This window comes from Calliphora vicina, chromosome 5 (genome assembly GCF_958450345.1).
Source record: "Calliphora vicina chromosome 5, idCalVici1.1, whole genome shotgun sequence".
NCBI classification, from domain to species: domain Eukaryota; kingdom Metazoa; phylum Arthropoda; class Insecta; order Diptera; family Calliphoridae; genus Calliphora; species Calliphora vicina.
Window position 1 is genome coordinate 75,324,218 of NC_088784.1, and position 18,090 is coordinate 75,342,307.

The following is an 18,090-nucleotide window of genomic DNA, read 5'->3' on the forward strand; positions in this document are numbered from 1 at the left end:
TGCCATTAGATGCTAAATCGTCCATTAGCCAACCTTATCAGCATCTTATATGTGAATGTGAATTTCCAGTACGGTTTCCGTATAGAGGACTTACTGGCCTTTCTATCAGAAAAATGTTGTCGTTCCATTCTACGTTTTGGCGAAAATAAAGTTGTAGCTCCGCATAATTCAGAGACTTTCAATAGAGACCGCCATGGTGCTTTGTTTTTGGTGTCCATAATAACGTCTATAACTTCTATTCTTCAAACTTAATAATTCTAGGGTAGCGCTTAATGACGTCCAACATTAAGAAATCAGCAGCTCTTGATGCTCTATGAATATCTCCATTTAATTATACTCTTCAGCTTCGTGAGAAGGGTATATATAAGTTTGTCATTCCGTTTGTAATTTCCACACTATAATTTTCCGACCCTATAAAGTATATATATTCAGGATCCTTATAAATAGCGGTGACGATTAAGCAATGTCCGTCTGTCTATTGAAATCAATTTTCTGAAGACCTCAGATATTTTCGGGATCCAAATCTTCAATAATTCTGTCAGACATGCTTTCGAGAAGTTTCCTATTTAAAATCAGCAAAATCGGTCCACAAATGGCTGAGTTATGAGAAAAAAAAGCAGGACAACATCGATTTTTGACCTATATCTGGATTACTAAGTCATTGATTTAGACAATATGGATATCTAATGATAGATATTTCAAAGACCATTGCAACAAAATCGGAAAAAAAATTGTTTAACCCGAATTTTTTTTTTCACCAAAAAAAATTTAAAAAACTAAAGAATTTAAAAAAAAAAATTTTAAATAACAATTCGAAAAAAAAAATTCGAAAAAATTAATAAAACAACTTTGGAAAAAAAAAATGTTTGTTTACCTAAAAATATTTAAAATTTGTATTTTGAAGTATAATTTGGTGAAGGGTGTATAAGATTCGGTACAGCCGAATATAGCTCTCTTACTTGTTTTTCACTAAAACTGTGGCAGATTTCAGCTGCAAGTTATCTCCAACGGTCCTAAACTATTGATTTTAGAAAACGGCCACAAATTTAACAATTATTAAATTCGATATAGATCTAAAAAATATCTTGCATATATTTTTATTACACATTTAGTTAATAATTTATGGCATTTAAAGCGTTCATACTTATTACTTATTTAGATTGTTTAAACAAAAAAAAATGAATTACAAAATTTGAAAAGTAAATTTTTGCACATAAATTGTTTCAATTTGGTAGCATTCACAAATTGTTATGCGACGAAACAGTAAAACAAGTGTTAAACTTAATACTCTTTACATTACTAGATGATGTTAAAGTATGTCAATAAAGTATGCGGACAAATTTAAGGTTTTATTAAAGAAATACTCTTGAACGTTATTAACGATATAATATTATTAACAATATAAAGGGTTTTCCAATAGGGATTGGCGAACTTTGACAGTTGATGGCGGCTGAAGCTTCCGTCAATTGGCTGTTATTTATTCAGTTTGTTTTGCCATATCATCTGGAATGGAAATTAAATGGAAACTGACCACAATTTTCATCCAAAAATCATCTTCAGAGATTAGGCCCATTTCTGGATGAATTTAGGACGATACCAATCCACATGAGATCCATGAGAGTCCAATTTTATTGCTCTTAAAAATGTTAAATAAGATAAGCTTGACGTCAAGCATATGTATTTAATCGCCTAATAGTGGTTTTACTATTAAGCAATATTTGCCCATTGACTTTATCAACCCACTTTAAACAGTTTAAAAACAAAATTATTGTTTAACAGTAACTTGATTTTGAGAGTCAAGCTTGAAAACAGCAGCGTAGATTCATTAAAGGCATTAAAGGGGTCTTAATCACTCAATTAAATTGTTAAAATATTTAAATAATATTAAACAAATTTACAATTTTTTTTAATATTCCTACCATATGTCAACGAAAAGAAATATAAAACGCAAAGATACACATTCAATATAAACTTCTTTCCCAAAGGAAAAAAATAGAAATATGTAACGTAAAATACGAGTACTTGAAAGCTCTTGAGAGATCCTTTAACTGTTTTCTTATTCATATAAATTCAAAGTGCATATGCAGTTTTTATAATGAAGAAAAAAAAACATACATTTCTTCTTATTTTACAAAAAGCTTTACTATATATTTATATAACTGCTAAAATCTTTATGATTGTGGAAAAGTACAAGAAAAAAACTATTTGCCTACGCACTTATAGACGACACATATGACGCGTCAGTTTCAAATGCATTTTGTTTGATTTTTTTGTTCGCTTTTTGAGGTGAATGCACTCAAATTGCCTCAAAAAATGCCAAGGCAAGCGAATATGTAGAAAATTGTATGCTTAGAAATATTAGAGAGACAAAAAAAAAACGGCTACATAAAAAAACGATTGCAAATAATTGTGAACAAAACAAGTCACATGATGAAATTGTTAGACTGAAAAGTCAGCAACTAAGAAAAATACTTATATTTAGTTGATTTTGTTTGATCACTGCTAAAAAGGCATTGAATATTGTAGACATACTTGCATATTGACATAAAGTACACACAATAAATCGAATGATTTAGTTGTAGTTAATTTATTATACCCTACACCACCATAGTGGGGAGGGTATTATGCGTTTGTGCAGATGTTTGTAACGCCCAAAAATATTAGTCTAACACCCACCTTAAAGTATACCGATCGACTTAGAATCACTTTCTGAGTCGATTAAACGATGTCCGTCCGTCCGTCCGTCCGTCTGGTTGGCTGGCTGGCTGGCTGGCTGGCTGGCTGTCCATGTAAACCTTGTGCGCAGAGTACAGGTCGCAATTTTGAAGATATTTCGATAAAATTTGGTACATATTACTTTTTCGGCCCAAGGACCAAGCCTATTGAAACTGGCTGAAATCGGTCCATTATTTCACCTAGCCCCCATACAAATGTCCCCTCGAAATTGGACTTTATCGGTCATAAACGTTTATTTATCTATGTATCTACACAAATTTCGCTCCAAATAAGTCTTATATATACAAAATTCATGTCACCAAATTTTGTTACGATCGGTCCATAATTAGTCATAGCTCCCATATAGACCCGCTTCCGAAAATCACTTTAACGTGCATAAATCGCTTAAAAATGTTGGTATACACACAAAATTCAACATAGTTAACTTTAATATAGACATAAATCACACGACCTAATTTTATGGTGATCGGTCCATAATTGGTCATAGCTCCCATATAAGGCCCACTTCCGAAAATCACTCAAAAATATAAATTATTGATATTTTACAAGAAAAATATTTTTACTCATTTACTTGGTGTAGGGTATTATATGGTCGGGCTTGACCGACCATACTTTCTTACTTGTTTTTTGCTTGTAGTCGAAAATATAGCCGTGAAACCTATTGTGATTAGCTGAAATATTTATTTTTTTCTACATTTAAAATTTATAATCACAAACGTATAAATAATACTATAAAAGAATCAGACATTCTCGATTTTAGCCAAAAGTTTTGCACTTTTGCGATTTTCGATACTTCCAATGTCTAAAATTATTCTTCGTCATCTAAAAATCAAATACTGAAATTTTTAGCAAAATCGGATATAGTAGTTTAGAGATTGCAAATTTTATTGGAAGTTTTGTATTTTGAATCAAAGACTCGTAGCTATATTTTCAAAAAAAAAATTAAAAATTAAATTTTGAAAAAAATCTAATTAAAAATAGTTTTTGCTTTTGTATTTCATTTATCGATAAATATTTGAATATTACATATGCAAATTTTATAACATCAATAACCCATTGAACTTGATATCAATAAAAAATCATAAAATGTGATGCTAATCTCAAATCCAAAAAATCACATTTTCCAAAAAAAATTTTAAAGGAATTTTTAAAAATTTTTCGCTACTAATAAAAGTTAAATACAGATTAAAAACGCATATTTTAACAGTTAATTATTAAATTGTCGGACTTCGAGGAAAACTTGTTGTTGGTCAAAAATCTATATATATATATATACAGTGGTGGCCAGGTAATTAAGACAAAAATTGTTTGCTAAATTCCATGTAATTGTCAATTATTTTTTCAAATATTTCCACAAATATGTATGCATGAGTACTGTTTTAACACACAAGTGTGTTTTATTCGACTGTATCAATTCATACATATTCACCACGAACTCATAAGATTTTTCTAGAACTAGACCAACAATTTTTTTTTTAAATAAACATATTTTCTCATATTTATATCATTATATTTTTATTATTCTAAAATATTCGGACCAAATTTGGTATTTTTAGTTCCATTAGTTTCGGTCATATCATGTTATTAACAGCGGATGGTCGCTGAGGTGGGTCAACGTATTTCCACATATCTTTGTCCATATATGTTTTACCGATTTTTCCAAACTAGAAACATTAATAATAAATTTCATATCCTTAGAGGTCCTTTTATTTTGGCTCTAACGCACTTAAAATTCAGTTGATGAAAAAAATTCAAGTATTTGTCTTAAATTGGTGGCCACCACTGTATATAAATGAAATGGTTCATGTATGTAATGCATCACTTGAGAAAGGCTGGAGCGATTTGTTTGATTTTTTTTTATTCGATTCGAAATTTTCAGGAGATGGTTTGTAAAAAAATTATAAAATTACGGCTAAAACCGGCTTTTTTGAGTCAACTCTAATAAAATAGCCCCTAAAGTATGCAATACAAATTTAGATATTTTATTTGCAAATAAATAAGAACAGGCAGGGTTGGAGAAACTTGACGAACTAACATTAGTAAATGCTACCGCAGCTATATTCGGATCTTCACCAAATTATTCTTCAAAATAAAAATTTTAAACATTTTTAGGTAAATTAAATTAATTTTTTTTTCTTTTTTAGAAGAAAACATTTTTTCGAATTGTTTTTAAAACATTTTATTAAAATTTTTAAATTTAAAAAAAAAAAAAATTAAATATAATTTTTTTTTTTAATATTTAGAGAAAAAAATTTTTGGAGAACAAAAAATTCGGGTTAAAAAATATGTTTTCCGATTTTGACCCATTGTAGGTCCAACTTACTATTGTCTTATATACGTTGTTGCAAAGGTCTTTGAAATATCTATCATTAGATATTCATTAGGGTGGGTAAATTTTTTTGACTACTAAGCGTATAGCAAATTCGTAATCTACGGAAAATTCTAAGAACTTTTCCCGAAAAAACCATGGTTCTAAAATCAAAATCGAGCTTCCGGTTTTTTACGAGAAGATTTGTAGCTCAAGACCTCTTTTTCTAGGAGACCTCGGGTATGTTCAATTTTAAAAACAATAATATTTCTTCGTTTGTGTTCCGATATCAAAAAAAAATACATATATATAGAATCTTCTCGCCGAGTACTACATAAAACATCTCGTAGCTATCAATTATCTCTTATAGCTTAAAATATATTGGCATTTGAATAATACATTTTTAAAATTTTTACGCACCCTACTCCAGTTTTTTGATGACCGCGGTTCCAAATATTTACCGATTTTCTCCATTTTTACTTTATAGGACTAACAAGAAATGTATATATAAAATAAAGAAAAAATAGATTAAAAATCATGACTGAGTCCAAAGTTATGCATAAATTTAACAATTTTTCGTTATTTTTTTGAAGATTTGGATACCGAAGATATCTGGGGTCTTCAGAAAATTGGTTTCAACAGACAGACAGACAGACAGACAGACGGACATGGCTTAATCGACTCCGCTAACTATAAGGATCCATAATATATATATACTTTATAGGAAAATAATATTTTGGAAATTACAAACGGAATGACAAACTTATATAAGGAGTGAGATCGAAAAATTCTTAACACACGTTTTTCATTACATTTTTTAACCCAAGTATTATTTGAATTTTTTTTTGATCAAGTTACCTTTGAAAAACATGTCAGTTATTATGTGTAATGTCAATTATATTAATTTTTTTGTTAATCTGATTAAAATGAGTGACCAGAAAAAAGTGCGTACTGAAATTATTAAATATTTTCAACAAAACCCAACTTGGTCTTACAAAAAGTTGGCCAAGCATACAAAGGTCTGCCGTCAAACTGTTTCCAATGTTATTAAACAGTACCGGGAGAACTTGTCAGTTGATAGAAAACCTGGTTCAGGTAGAAGGAATGGTCCACATGATGTTTCTAAAGCCAAAAAAATAGAACGCATTTTCAAAAGAGCTCCCAACACATCCGGTAGGAAAGCAGCCCGGTTAGCTCAGTGCTCGGACTATTTGGTACGAAAAGTTAAAGCTAATGCAGGTTTAAAAACATACAAGGCTCAAAAAGTTCCTGACAGGAACGCTACTAAAAATTTAGAGGCCAAAAACAGAGCACGGAAATTGAAGTCAAGTTTTATAAAAAAATATTCTTGCTGCATAATGGATGACGAAACGTATGTTCTGGCAGATTTTTCGCAACTTCCAGGTCAAAAATTTTATGTTGCTGATGCTCGAGGGAATGTTGAAGAAAAGTTTAGGACCCAAAAGCAGACAAAATTTCCCAGAAAGTTCTTGGTATGGCAAGCAATATGCAGTTGCGGCAAAAGAAGCCACTCATTTGTTACAACGGGCTCTATAAATACCGAAATTTACATCAAGGAATGTTTACAAAAAAGGCTGCTTCCATTCATAAGACTTCATAATGTGTCCACTTATTTTTGGCCTGACTTGGCATCCTGTCACTATGGCAAACAAGCCCTTGAGTGGTACAAGAACAATAATGTGGTATTTGTACCAAGAGAGGCAAATCCTCCAAACTGCCCGGAGCTAAGGCCAGTGGAGAGATATTGGGCTCTTGTTAAAAGAGAATTGAAGAGTACAAAAAAGGTGTCCAAAAGTGTGGTAGATTTTAAACGGAGATGGACTACATGTTCGAGCAAAGTGACAGAAAGCACTATAAAAACGTTAATGGAAGGGTTTCCGAAAAAGGTTCAAAATTTCATCACTAGTGATTAAAACTATAAAAATAATTTTTTTTGTAAATTGTAATAATAATTTCAATCAAATAAAAAAAAATTAAAGCTGTAAGTTTAGTGGTTTCTTTTTTATAAACATATACAGTGGTGGCCACCAATTTAAGACAAATAAATGAATTTTTTTCATCAACTGAATTTAAAGTGCGATAGAGCCAAAATAAAAGGACCTCTAAGGGTATGAAATTTATTATTAATGTTTCTAGTTTCTAAAAAATGTTTGGAAAACTCGGTAAAACATATATGGACAAAGATATGTGGAAATACGTTGACCCACCTCAGCGAACATCCGCTGTTAATAACATGATATGACCGAAACTAATGGAACTAAAAATACGAAATTTGGTCCGAATATTTTATAATAATAAAATTATAATGATATAAATGTGAGAAAATATCTTTATTTAAAAAAAAAAAAATTTGGGCAAGTTGTAGAAAAATTGTATGTGTTCATGGTGAATATGTATGAATTGACACAGTCGAATAAAACACACTTGTGTGTTAAAACAGTCCTCATGCATACATATTTGTGGAAATATTTGAAAAAACAATTGACAATCACGTGAAATTTAGCAAACAATTTTTGTCTTAAATTCCTGGCCACCACTGTATGTATGTTAAGAATTTTTCGATCTCACTCCTTATACCCATGTAACGAAGGTGAAGGGTATAATGGCGTGGGCGTAGAAAAGGAGCATTCGAGTTTAAGTTATTAAAATGGGCCACAAATTACCCAGAGGCGGCGCTATAGAGGCACAAAGTAGGGTACCCTTCGACATGTAAAATGTTTAAACACGTGCCATTTTTGGTTTGTCATACCTTGGTCCGAATTTTTAGGAATTTCGGGATTCCAACGACCTTCTGAAAAGTTTTTTTATACTTTGTTATTTCATTGAAAATTTACTTGGAAAATTTCATTGAGTTTTGTTAATACATAAAGATTTTATTACATATTTATTGAGTTTCTAAAACTAAAATTTGTATCACAATTTGAATAGGATTGCAAATATTTGGAACAATTTGATCCATATTTATTGCGAACTAATGTTTTTTGTTTAGATAAGTTAATTTTTTGTCCTACAAAAAAAAATTTCAAGTCAATATCTCAATTACAAAATTAAAAAATATGCCACTTTAAAACTCCGTCCTTCATACTAAATTTTCTTAATATTTTATTTAACAACAAGTCAATGGTTATGAATTAGTCACATTAAAATATGAAAATTTGAAAATTTTTGAAGTGGCATATTTTTGAATGGATCAAGAAAGATTTAGGTTTATAAAAAACTTGTTTATGTACATTTTCATCGCGATATTAATTATTATAAGACAATTATGAATGTTCAAGTCATTTTCTGAAGGGGACCTTGTAGGGGGCCTAGTCACAAATGTTGCCCGACTATCGCCATACTTTGCAGTATAATTTCAGAGTACTTAGATTTAATTTGTGGAACATTTTATCAGGATTGCAGCATAATCAACATAATTATGACTGCACAAACAGTAATCCGGGGGACTCATGTCTCATGTCTATAGAGACAAACCAACGGTGAAAAATTTGTTAAATTTATGTTCCCATGAAATATACATTTCCCTCGAAGGGAAAATTGATATCGTAATATTCCCCTGAACTTTTCATTTACAATAGTTGATTTTGTTCGTAACAGCTGTTTATTGCTTACAAAATTCCATCAAAAAATTTCACATGTTAGGGAACTTTTTCACGTGAACAAAGTTCATGTACGAAAAATGGGTAAAGGGAACACATTTACATGAAATTAACTTTAAACATTGAATTATATAGATCGTTATATCGTCTCAAATAAAGATTCCATACATTTCTCTAAATTGTGTGTTTTTTTTTCAAAAAAAAAATCTTATAGCTCTTAAAAAAATCACTTATTACCAGGGAAACCAAAATATGCAAATGCATGTTTTTTCTGGAGAGTCTAATGAGCACATGGATAAGATATTTACACGTTTCAGAACTATTTAAGAATTTTGGCATCGATTTGATAGTGCATATTTTTGCATATTTTACCCATAAATGCATATTTTTGCATATATTTGTTTTAAGAGCATATTTATGTCATATTTTTGCGTTTTTAGAGCATATGTTACTGTTTAATACCATATTTTGACTTTATCAAAAACAAATTTTGTCTTACGTATTTTTCGCTGTTGTGTTACAAGTTTTCACTTCCTTTGTTTATTACATATCTCAACCATTTGCGGTAATTGATTTTTGAAAAGAAAAAAAATTTTGGTGAAAATATATTTTGATGAAAATATATTTTGATATACATATTCCCGTAAAATCGGGAAAAATATTTTTTAAACCGAATTTTTTTTCACTAAAAAATTTTTTTTTGGAAAATTTTTTTTTTTTAAATTTTTTTTACTAATAAATTAGGTTAGCTCTTCTTTTCGAGATGAATAAACTAAAAAACCCGAAAATAAGGAAAAACTAAGGAAAGGTAACACAGTTACAGTCCCATCTTTTTGTACTGTCCTTTATTTTTGTCCCAATAACTTCCATCTGTCCTAATAATTTCAAAGGAATACATTTAAAATTAAATCAGTGCTGAAAACCAATTAAGTATGACTTAAAAAAGCGTGATTTATTTTTTTTTTTTAAATTTTTAGCTTTTATTTTGAAACATTTGTACAATATAAATTTATTCAACGTATTGGCAATATGACTTTTTCCCATCTTTTTGGCAACATATGGATTCCGAGTTAAAAGAACTGCTCATCTTTAGAGGCCAAGAACGATTCAAGCCAATTTCGTATATGTACTCTGTTCCAAAGTGAAGCGTATCCCAGAGAGAGCGTTCTGCATCGCTCGTATTATCAAGTATTGCAACATGTTGCCGAGCGATGTCATAATGGAATATTACAGTTTCAGAATATGTTGCGTTCGGTGAAGGTTCCCTGTGATGGTCTGGTGGATTTGCTGTCTAATCGGCCGGATGGCTAGGCTTCACATACGATCTCTTATTCAGCCTATTGAAACTGGCTGAAATCGGTCCACTATTTCACCTAGCCCCCATACAAATGTCCTCCCGAAATTGGACTTTATCGGTCATAAATGTTTAATTTATATATGTATCTCCACAAGTTCCGCTCCAAATAAGTTTTATATACACAAAATTCATGTCACCAAATTTTGTTACGATCGGTAAATAATTAGTCATAGCTCCCATATAGACCCGCTTCCGAAAATCACTTTAACGTGCATAAATCGCTTAAAAATGTTGGTAAACTCACAAAATTCAACATAGTTAACTTTAATATAGACATAAATTACACGACCTAATTTCATTGTGATCGGTCCATAATTGGTCATAGCCCCCATATAACCCCACTTCCGAAAATCACTAAAAATATAAATTATTGAAATTTTAAAAGAAAATTTTTTTTTTTTGCTCTTTTACTTAGTGTAGGGTATTATATGGTCGGGCTTGACCGACCATACTTCTTACTTGTTTTAAATTAAAGAAGTAAAACAAAACTGCCCGCGTTGACGCTTTGTTGGCAGAAAATTCGAAATTTTCGAAGCAAGAAAAAACTTTGTTGTTTACATTATAATGTTCAATAACTAAGTGAGAATAAATGATATATAATCAGCCCAATTATGAATAAAAATTCCCCGGGAGTGTTTTCCCTTTTTCTCATTTTTCCTATTCAAATTCAATGGGAAAAACTCCCGGGGAACAAACTTCCGCGGAATTTTTTATTCATTATTGGGCTGAATGTACCTTTCAAAATGACTTATAAGTTATTAAAAACAAAATTGTAAATCCCGCATTTTTAAGTCATACACCCAATATTTGTGAAACCCTTTGTTTCTATATTTTATTCTTATTAATTTGTTGATATTATATTAAAAAGTATCCCAGAAACAAAAAAGACTCGTGATGCATGTCAAACATTCGATGAACTGAATAATTTCTATTTTAATTTTAAATTGAAAATACATCCACGAATTTAGTGAACAATAACATAAAAAACAAACAAAACATAACAGTTCAACCAAATAATAATAGCAAATATGGTATTTGAAATCCTTTTTGTATAAACATGCGAATTTTTTAGGATTTTAGTGAGATCTACTGAAATAATCTTTTAGAAAAGACTATAATTTAAATGTTTTCTTTTTAAACGATTTTTTCTTTAGATTTAAAAATACTTGACTTGGAAAAAACTCTTTCGCTGATTGTAGATGATGGAGAAATGAAAGCATGATAAAGAATATCCAATATCTTATTTTTTTTTTTTAGTTTTTTCTAAGCATATAAAATCCTTCGGTATGTTTTAGACTAAAATTATGGCGAAATCTTGGCTCCCAATTAGCTTGTACTATGAAATGAATTTGACTCTGTTTTTTTGCTATTGTCATATTGTTTATTGAAACCGAATGTATATTTTCTATTAATTTTTTAGTTTTTGTATACATATCCTTTAACTTATGAGGTGGTGATAAATTTTACACTCTCTCTTCATTTTTTAAAAAGTATTATCAAAAAGTCTTGCGAATAAAGTGCCTTTTTGTTTGGTTTTTTGTTTCAAATAACATTTTGTTTTTTTTTTAATTTTTTTTAAATTAAAATTGTTGTATCTTATTGTTAAAAAGAAAATATTAACGAAAATTTTTTTTTTAAAGTAAAATTTTTTGCAAATATTATAAGGTGTAAAATTTACACTACATCTGTGACTATGTCAAAAATTTTCACGTCATAAGTTAAAGGATATATTTACAGAATATATATTGTTTTACTATAAGAGAAAAATCTGTCACGTACGGTATTTCAGGTACGATATTAAATCTTATTTATTATAAAATCATCCAAAGATTGTTTTTATTTAAATATGACGGATTGTAAAGGAAAAATATTTCGTTTAGTGCAAGAAATTAAAAGAAAACATAACGCCTCTCAGGATTCAAATATTTTCACATATTTCTATATGTACCTCAAAATGAGTTCCGTTTTATGTCACGTACGATATACCCTTATCAATATTTTGTACAACAATATTTCGAAAGAACTTTTTATTATTTTAAAATATAGTACCCTCTAAAGGGAACATAAAGACCAAATTATTTTTCAGATACTCTTATTTTTGCAAAATCTATTCCACTCTATAGGCTTACAAATGTCACGTACGATGATATGGAATTGCCCATATGTCAGTTGTTATACTCACTAGGGTTCTATAGCTGAAACAAAAAGTGGACTTTTCGACCTTTCGACTTTTTCCGTTTTTTAAAAAGTCGACTTTTCGAACTTTCGACTTTTTTCGTTTTTAAAAAGTCGACTTTTTGAACTTTCGACTTTTTAGTTAAATCGACTTTTCGACTTTTTTAGACTATTTTCGACTTTCCGACTATTTTCGACTTTTTCAACTTTTTACCATTTCTTGTAAAAAATATATAGTTTCTACATTTGTTGATGCGCCTTTTGTAATGTTTAGCAATAAAAATAAAATTTATCAAGGCGATAATAGTTAGAAGAATGTTGGAAGAATTTTGTGTAGAAAAAAGCTTTATTTTATAAACATTTATTTATTATTTATATTAGCATACACTACAAAAAATGCAAGTGTACCAAATTGCAATAGTTTTAGTTTAATGTTGAAATTAAATATTTAATCTAAATGTCGACTTTTATCGACTATTCGACTATTTTCGACTTTTATCGACTATTCGACTTTTTCCGATACTCACTAAACATATTTCTTGGATGTTCGAAAAAATATGTAATTTTAATTTGAAATTTGTATTAGAATTGAAACAAAAAAAAGGAATTTCTGTTAATCGGTTAATCAACACAAATTAATCGGTTTATTTGCTATTTGAAAATCGGCAATTTTAAATTATTTGAACAGTTAACCGTCCAAAATTAATCGGTTAACCGATTAACTGTTAATCGATTGAATACTCTAGTAATTACCCCTAAATTTTGTTAAAATCCCCAAATCCCCAATGTCCCAAAATTTTTCATGAAATCCCCAATTTGGGGAGAAAGCCGTCTGGCTACATTGTTAACTGCTCATGATGAAGGGTAGAAAAACAAAAGAATTATGCCTATCACGAATTCGTTACACCCCTAATATGTTGCTTTATCAATCTTTATTCGTCAGATTCAGCAGGTAATCGGTAAATCTTATAATCAATACACATGCAAAAATACTAATGTAAATCCATATTAATTTGTGGGTGTGTGCGTATTATTTTTATATTAAACAAACTGAATAAACGACCCTGTGAGATGTGGTGAGGTTGGTCAGTTAGGTGTGGGAAAAGATAAAAGCGAACGTGTGTATTTCTATGCCCACGACTAAAGGCAGCACAAAAAAAAACGGCAACAAAATATCACACATCAAATTAAACGTTTATAATAAACATACACTCACACATATTACGTACAAATAAAAATAACTTACCTTGGCCAATTAGCAACAAATAAAGTTCAATAAACTTTAAGAGGAAAATGTGTTTTAATTGATTTGATATCTTTTTTTTATTGATTTTATTCGCATCAAATTTCACTTTTTATTGAGCATAATTTTTCCAATTCACTACATAGGTATTTTTCATATTTCTTCACACACGTTTTTTCTTTCTACTTTTTTTGTTTGTTCCAAGAACAATGTGTTACTTAATTTTGCTTCTAATCAAGCGTAGCCATCAAATTGAATTGCATTTTACTTACTGTCCGACAAAATGTTTTAATTTACTTAATTTATTTCTGTGGTTTTGTTAACTTTTTGTTTCTTTTTTTTCACTTTTTGTAAACGCCTTGATTTTTTATTAATTTGTCTATTTCTAAGCGAAAGAAATACACAGAAGAGGAAAAAATGCACTCACGAACGAATTGTTGTAGTTGCGTATAGAAAACAAAATTCATTCAATTGATTCCAACTAAAATGTCAACTAATCGTCGTAAGTGGGTTAGGAATGCCATCAGTTCGTTGTAATAATAAAATTCCTAAATGGTTTTACACAAATATCCAAAATTAAGAAGTTGTAGGTATATGGGAGGAAACAATATTTTATGACAAAACAAACCACTTCCAACGAAACACGAATTCTCTGTGCTAATACGAACTTATTAATGGCTATTATTTGTAGAAAATAACAGAAATAGTAAATTTTAATCAAAACAAGTAAGAGAGCTATATTCGGCTGTGCCAAATGTTATATACCCTTCACCATATTATACTTTAAAATAAAAATTTTAAATATTTTTAGGTAAACAAAATTTATTTTTTTTTTGCAGTTTTTTGGAAAAAAATAGTTTTTTAAATTTTTTTAAATTTAAACAATTTTTTTTTTGTTTTATCAATTTTTTTATATTTAGCGAAAAAAAACTTTTGGTGAAAAAAAAATCGGGTTAAAAAATATTTTTCCGTATTACGCATTGTAGGTCCAACTTACTATGGTTTTATATACGCCATTGCAAAGGTCTTTGAAATATCTGTCATTAGATATCCATATTATCTATATTAATGACTTAGTAATCCAGATATAGGTCCAAAATAGGTCAAAAATCAAGGGTGTCCTGGTTTTTTCCTCATAACTCAGCCATTTGTGGACCGATTTTGCTGATTTTAAATAGCAAACTTCTCGAAAGCATGGCTGACAGAATTATTGAAGATTTGGATAACGAAGATATCTGGGGTCTTCAGAAAATTGATTTCAACAGACGGACATGGCTTAATCGACTCCGCTATCTATAAGGATACAGAATATATATTTTATAGGGTCGGAAATGAAAAATGTAGAAATTACAAACGGAATGACTTATATATACCCTTCTCACGAAGGTGAAGGGTATAAAAAAAGTTTGAAAATGATTTCGGGCATACGGCATTCTGGAAGTCCAACTTTGGTCCACTTTCACGAGCTTTACTGGCTATATGTCACGAATAACAATCTATACCAGACATCGGCAAAGAGCCACCTTAAGAGCTCTGGATTTATTTTCTTTCACACGTACGTAATTGGCAAAAAAATTACAAGAAATCATTCTTACAAACCTTTGTATCAGTGCACTGAAAGCCAGAGAGCGGTACTCAAAAAACGCAAAGTGGTGTTAGTGTGCAAAGGCAATTTTACTCTCTGCCGATGTCTGATCTATACAATATACTAGCTTATAAATATTCCTTTTTATAAGCTTTCTTGCTTAAAATTTTTCATATATTTTGTTACATATAAATATCCAGTAAACATTTTTACATAAATGTACTATTCTTATCATTACTGATTTTCATTCCCCACCACTTCTATTATACATTCTAGTGCTTGGCAACCTTCCTTTCAGACAAACTTGCAATTATTTGTTTTTGTTTTGCTTTCGTTTTTGTAAGTTTGACAATTTAAGAGAGCTCCGAAAAAGAGCTTTACAAAGTTTCTCTTTGTAAAATATTGTCTCTTTAATATTCACCAGGGATGGAAAATGGAAATTTTGTATATAAGACAAAACTCAAACGTTACACAGTGGGGAAGTGTATAAAAGTAGAAATAACTTCTAAACGGATGGTTCGATTATAATAAAATTTTCCACGGCAAAAGAGGAGTTGTAGCTGAGTTTATATTTTGAATTTGGACTTTAAAGACTAAGGGGGTGGCGGAGCCTCTATGTGGGGAATCTCGGGTACTTGAAAAATTATGCAAAATTATACAAATCTGACAATAGCGAATCCAAATACTTTCCCATTTTTTTCAAGTGTTTTATTTAATTAACAACAAATTTATAAGTATTCACGTAAAAATAAATATTTCAAACCACTGAGAAGACAAATGTTATTAAAAAAATTAAAAAATGTATTTTTCGCGATTTTTTCGGAAATTTTTAGTTATACAGAAAATATAATCAAAATAAATAATGTATTCACATTTCTTTTAATGGTAACATTTTGGGACGTACTATAAATGAAACATAATTACAAAATAGGTATTACTACAAGGTGCAGAGCCTTCCGAAGTATGTACGTAAATTTCAACTTTATGCCAAATTATCTCAAAAAATTAAAACCAGTTTTGTATGCCCCAATATGTTTTTAAATATTTAGCAAAGGGAATTTATAGCTCCAACCTAAGAGCCGATTATTGGGACTTTTGTAATGTAAAGACAAGCCAATGGGTTACTTTATACATCCCAGGTAATCTAGTGAAGTCAATGTTTATTTACCCTTCAGAAGTAATCAAATGGAGAGTCAATTGTCACAAAGTGTGTTTTTTTAAGCCGAAGTTGGGGCTTTGTAATCAATGTAGGATCAATTGACATACGCTAGGACATAAACATATTAAAGAAGTCAGATAGCTAATTGAGACGGTCATCCAGAGCTTAAGTATTAAATTATTAACATTTTTCTTTTAAACTTTAATTATGCACTCTTCATCAGCACTATTTCTTGCAAATCCAGTTAAAAATTAAATTAATTTTTAGCTTTTAGAAAAAATTTACTCCAAAACCCGATAGAACTAACGAAAGGGTTAACTGTCAAACGAACTGCGCGCACTTTTTGACATTTATGATCGGTATCCTCTGGCAAATCATTAGTAATAGATTGATGGTTGAACAACGCTACCAAATTAATTTGTTAATAAACAAAATTACCGCATATGGAATGAAACCAATCCACAACAGACCCTACAGACTCAATTATTTTTTGTTTGAAAATATGGAAGACCTTCATCCGGGCGAGATATTAATTCAGATTAAAAAATCTTCATTCCATAAAACCAATCACAACAAATCTAATCTCCATATTCACAAATGATTATTAGAGATAATAAAAATTATTCGAATAATCGAGAAAAAATATACACATAGCCTCAAAAGTGCGTAAACACCATCGAATTTTTTGATTTTTTTAAGATCATGAAAATCATAGTCCGACTTAAATCTTTTTTTCTCACAACCGAATCTATTATTCAACCAAATCTCCAACAAACCAAAACTTTAAAATTTTAATCGATGTATAAATTTTAGGATTTTCATTATCTTAAAAAAAATCAAATAATTTTTGGTGTATACTCACTTTTGAGGCTGTGTGTATTTTGTATTCGAATGAATACAATTTTTCAATTTCGAATAATGAAACAAGATCAATAGTTTATAATAGATAGATTTTCAATTTTTAAAACTGTCGGTTTTTAAATTCTACTGTTTTTTGGGAAACTCTAGTTTATAGTGTTATTACGAATGAATTACTTCCTGTCTATATCTCAGAGAGGAAGTGTTGTCGAGTTTAAGTTTTGAGTTTGGACCTCATGGATCCCCAAAGTAGGACACCTCGGGTATGTTAAATTTTTAAAACGATCCTATTTCTTTGTTTAGGCTACGATTTCCAAAAAATTACATATAAAGAATCTCCTCGTCGAGTACTATAAATTATAGCTATTAATTATCTCTCATAGCTTAGGAGATATTCGTATTTTAAAATAAAATTTTCCAAATTTTTACCCACCCTACTCCAGTTTTTTGATAAAAGCGGGTCCAAATATATCCCGATTTTCTCCATTTTAGTTTTATTGGAATGACAATAATTGTATATGTTAAACAGAAAAAAATTGTTTGAAAATCATGACAAATCATTTCAAAAATTTGAATTTTATATAAAAAAATAGTCGTTTTTTGGATGGACCTGGTCCCCTCGGTATCAAAAATTTTAAAACGACAAGCTCTATACATTTCCCAGCTAATCATAGCTGATCTGGGTCTACTTTGAAGCCTTTAGAAGAATGTTAGAATTGCCATTTATCTATTCCTTTCATTCATTATCTAATTAATCTTTAAACATTTGTTTTTTTTCTAAAATTATTTCTAATCCCAGCTTGTTTCATTTTCGAATCTGAAGACATGAATCTGGATATCAATATTTTTACGTCAAATTGGACACCTCTGTAAATTTGTGGTGATTCTCAGAATAAAGAAAGCGATTCTGAGTCGATCGGTATACTTTAAGTGTTACAAACATCATAATTAATTATGGTGTAGGGTATAATTAATTATGGATATATCAATTAATATTTATAATCACATAGTTTCATAAAACGTGAAATTAAAATTTATTATAAGAAAAT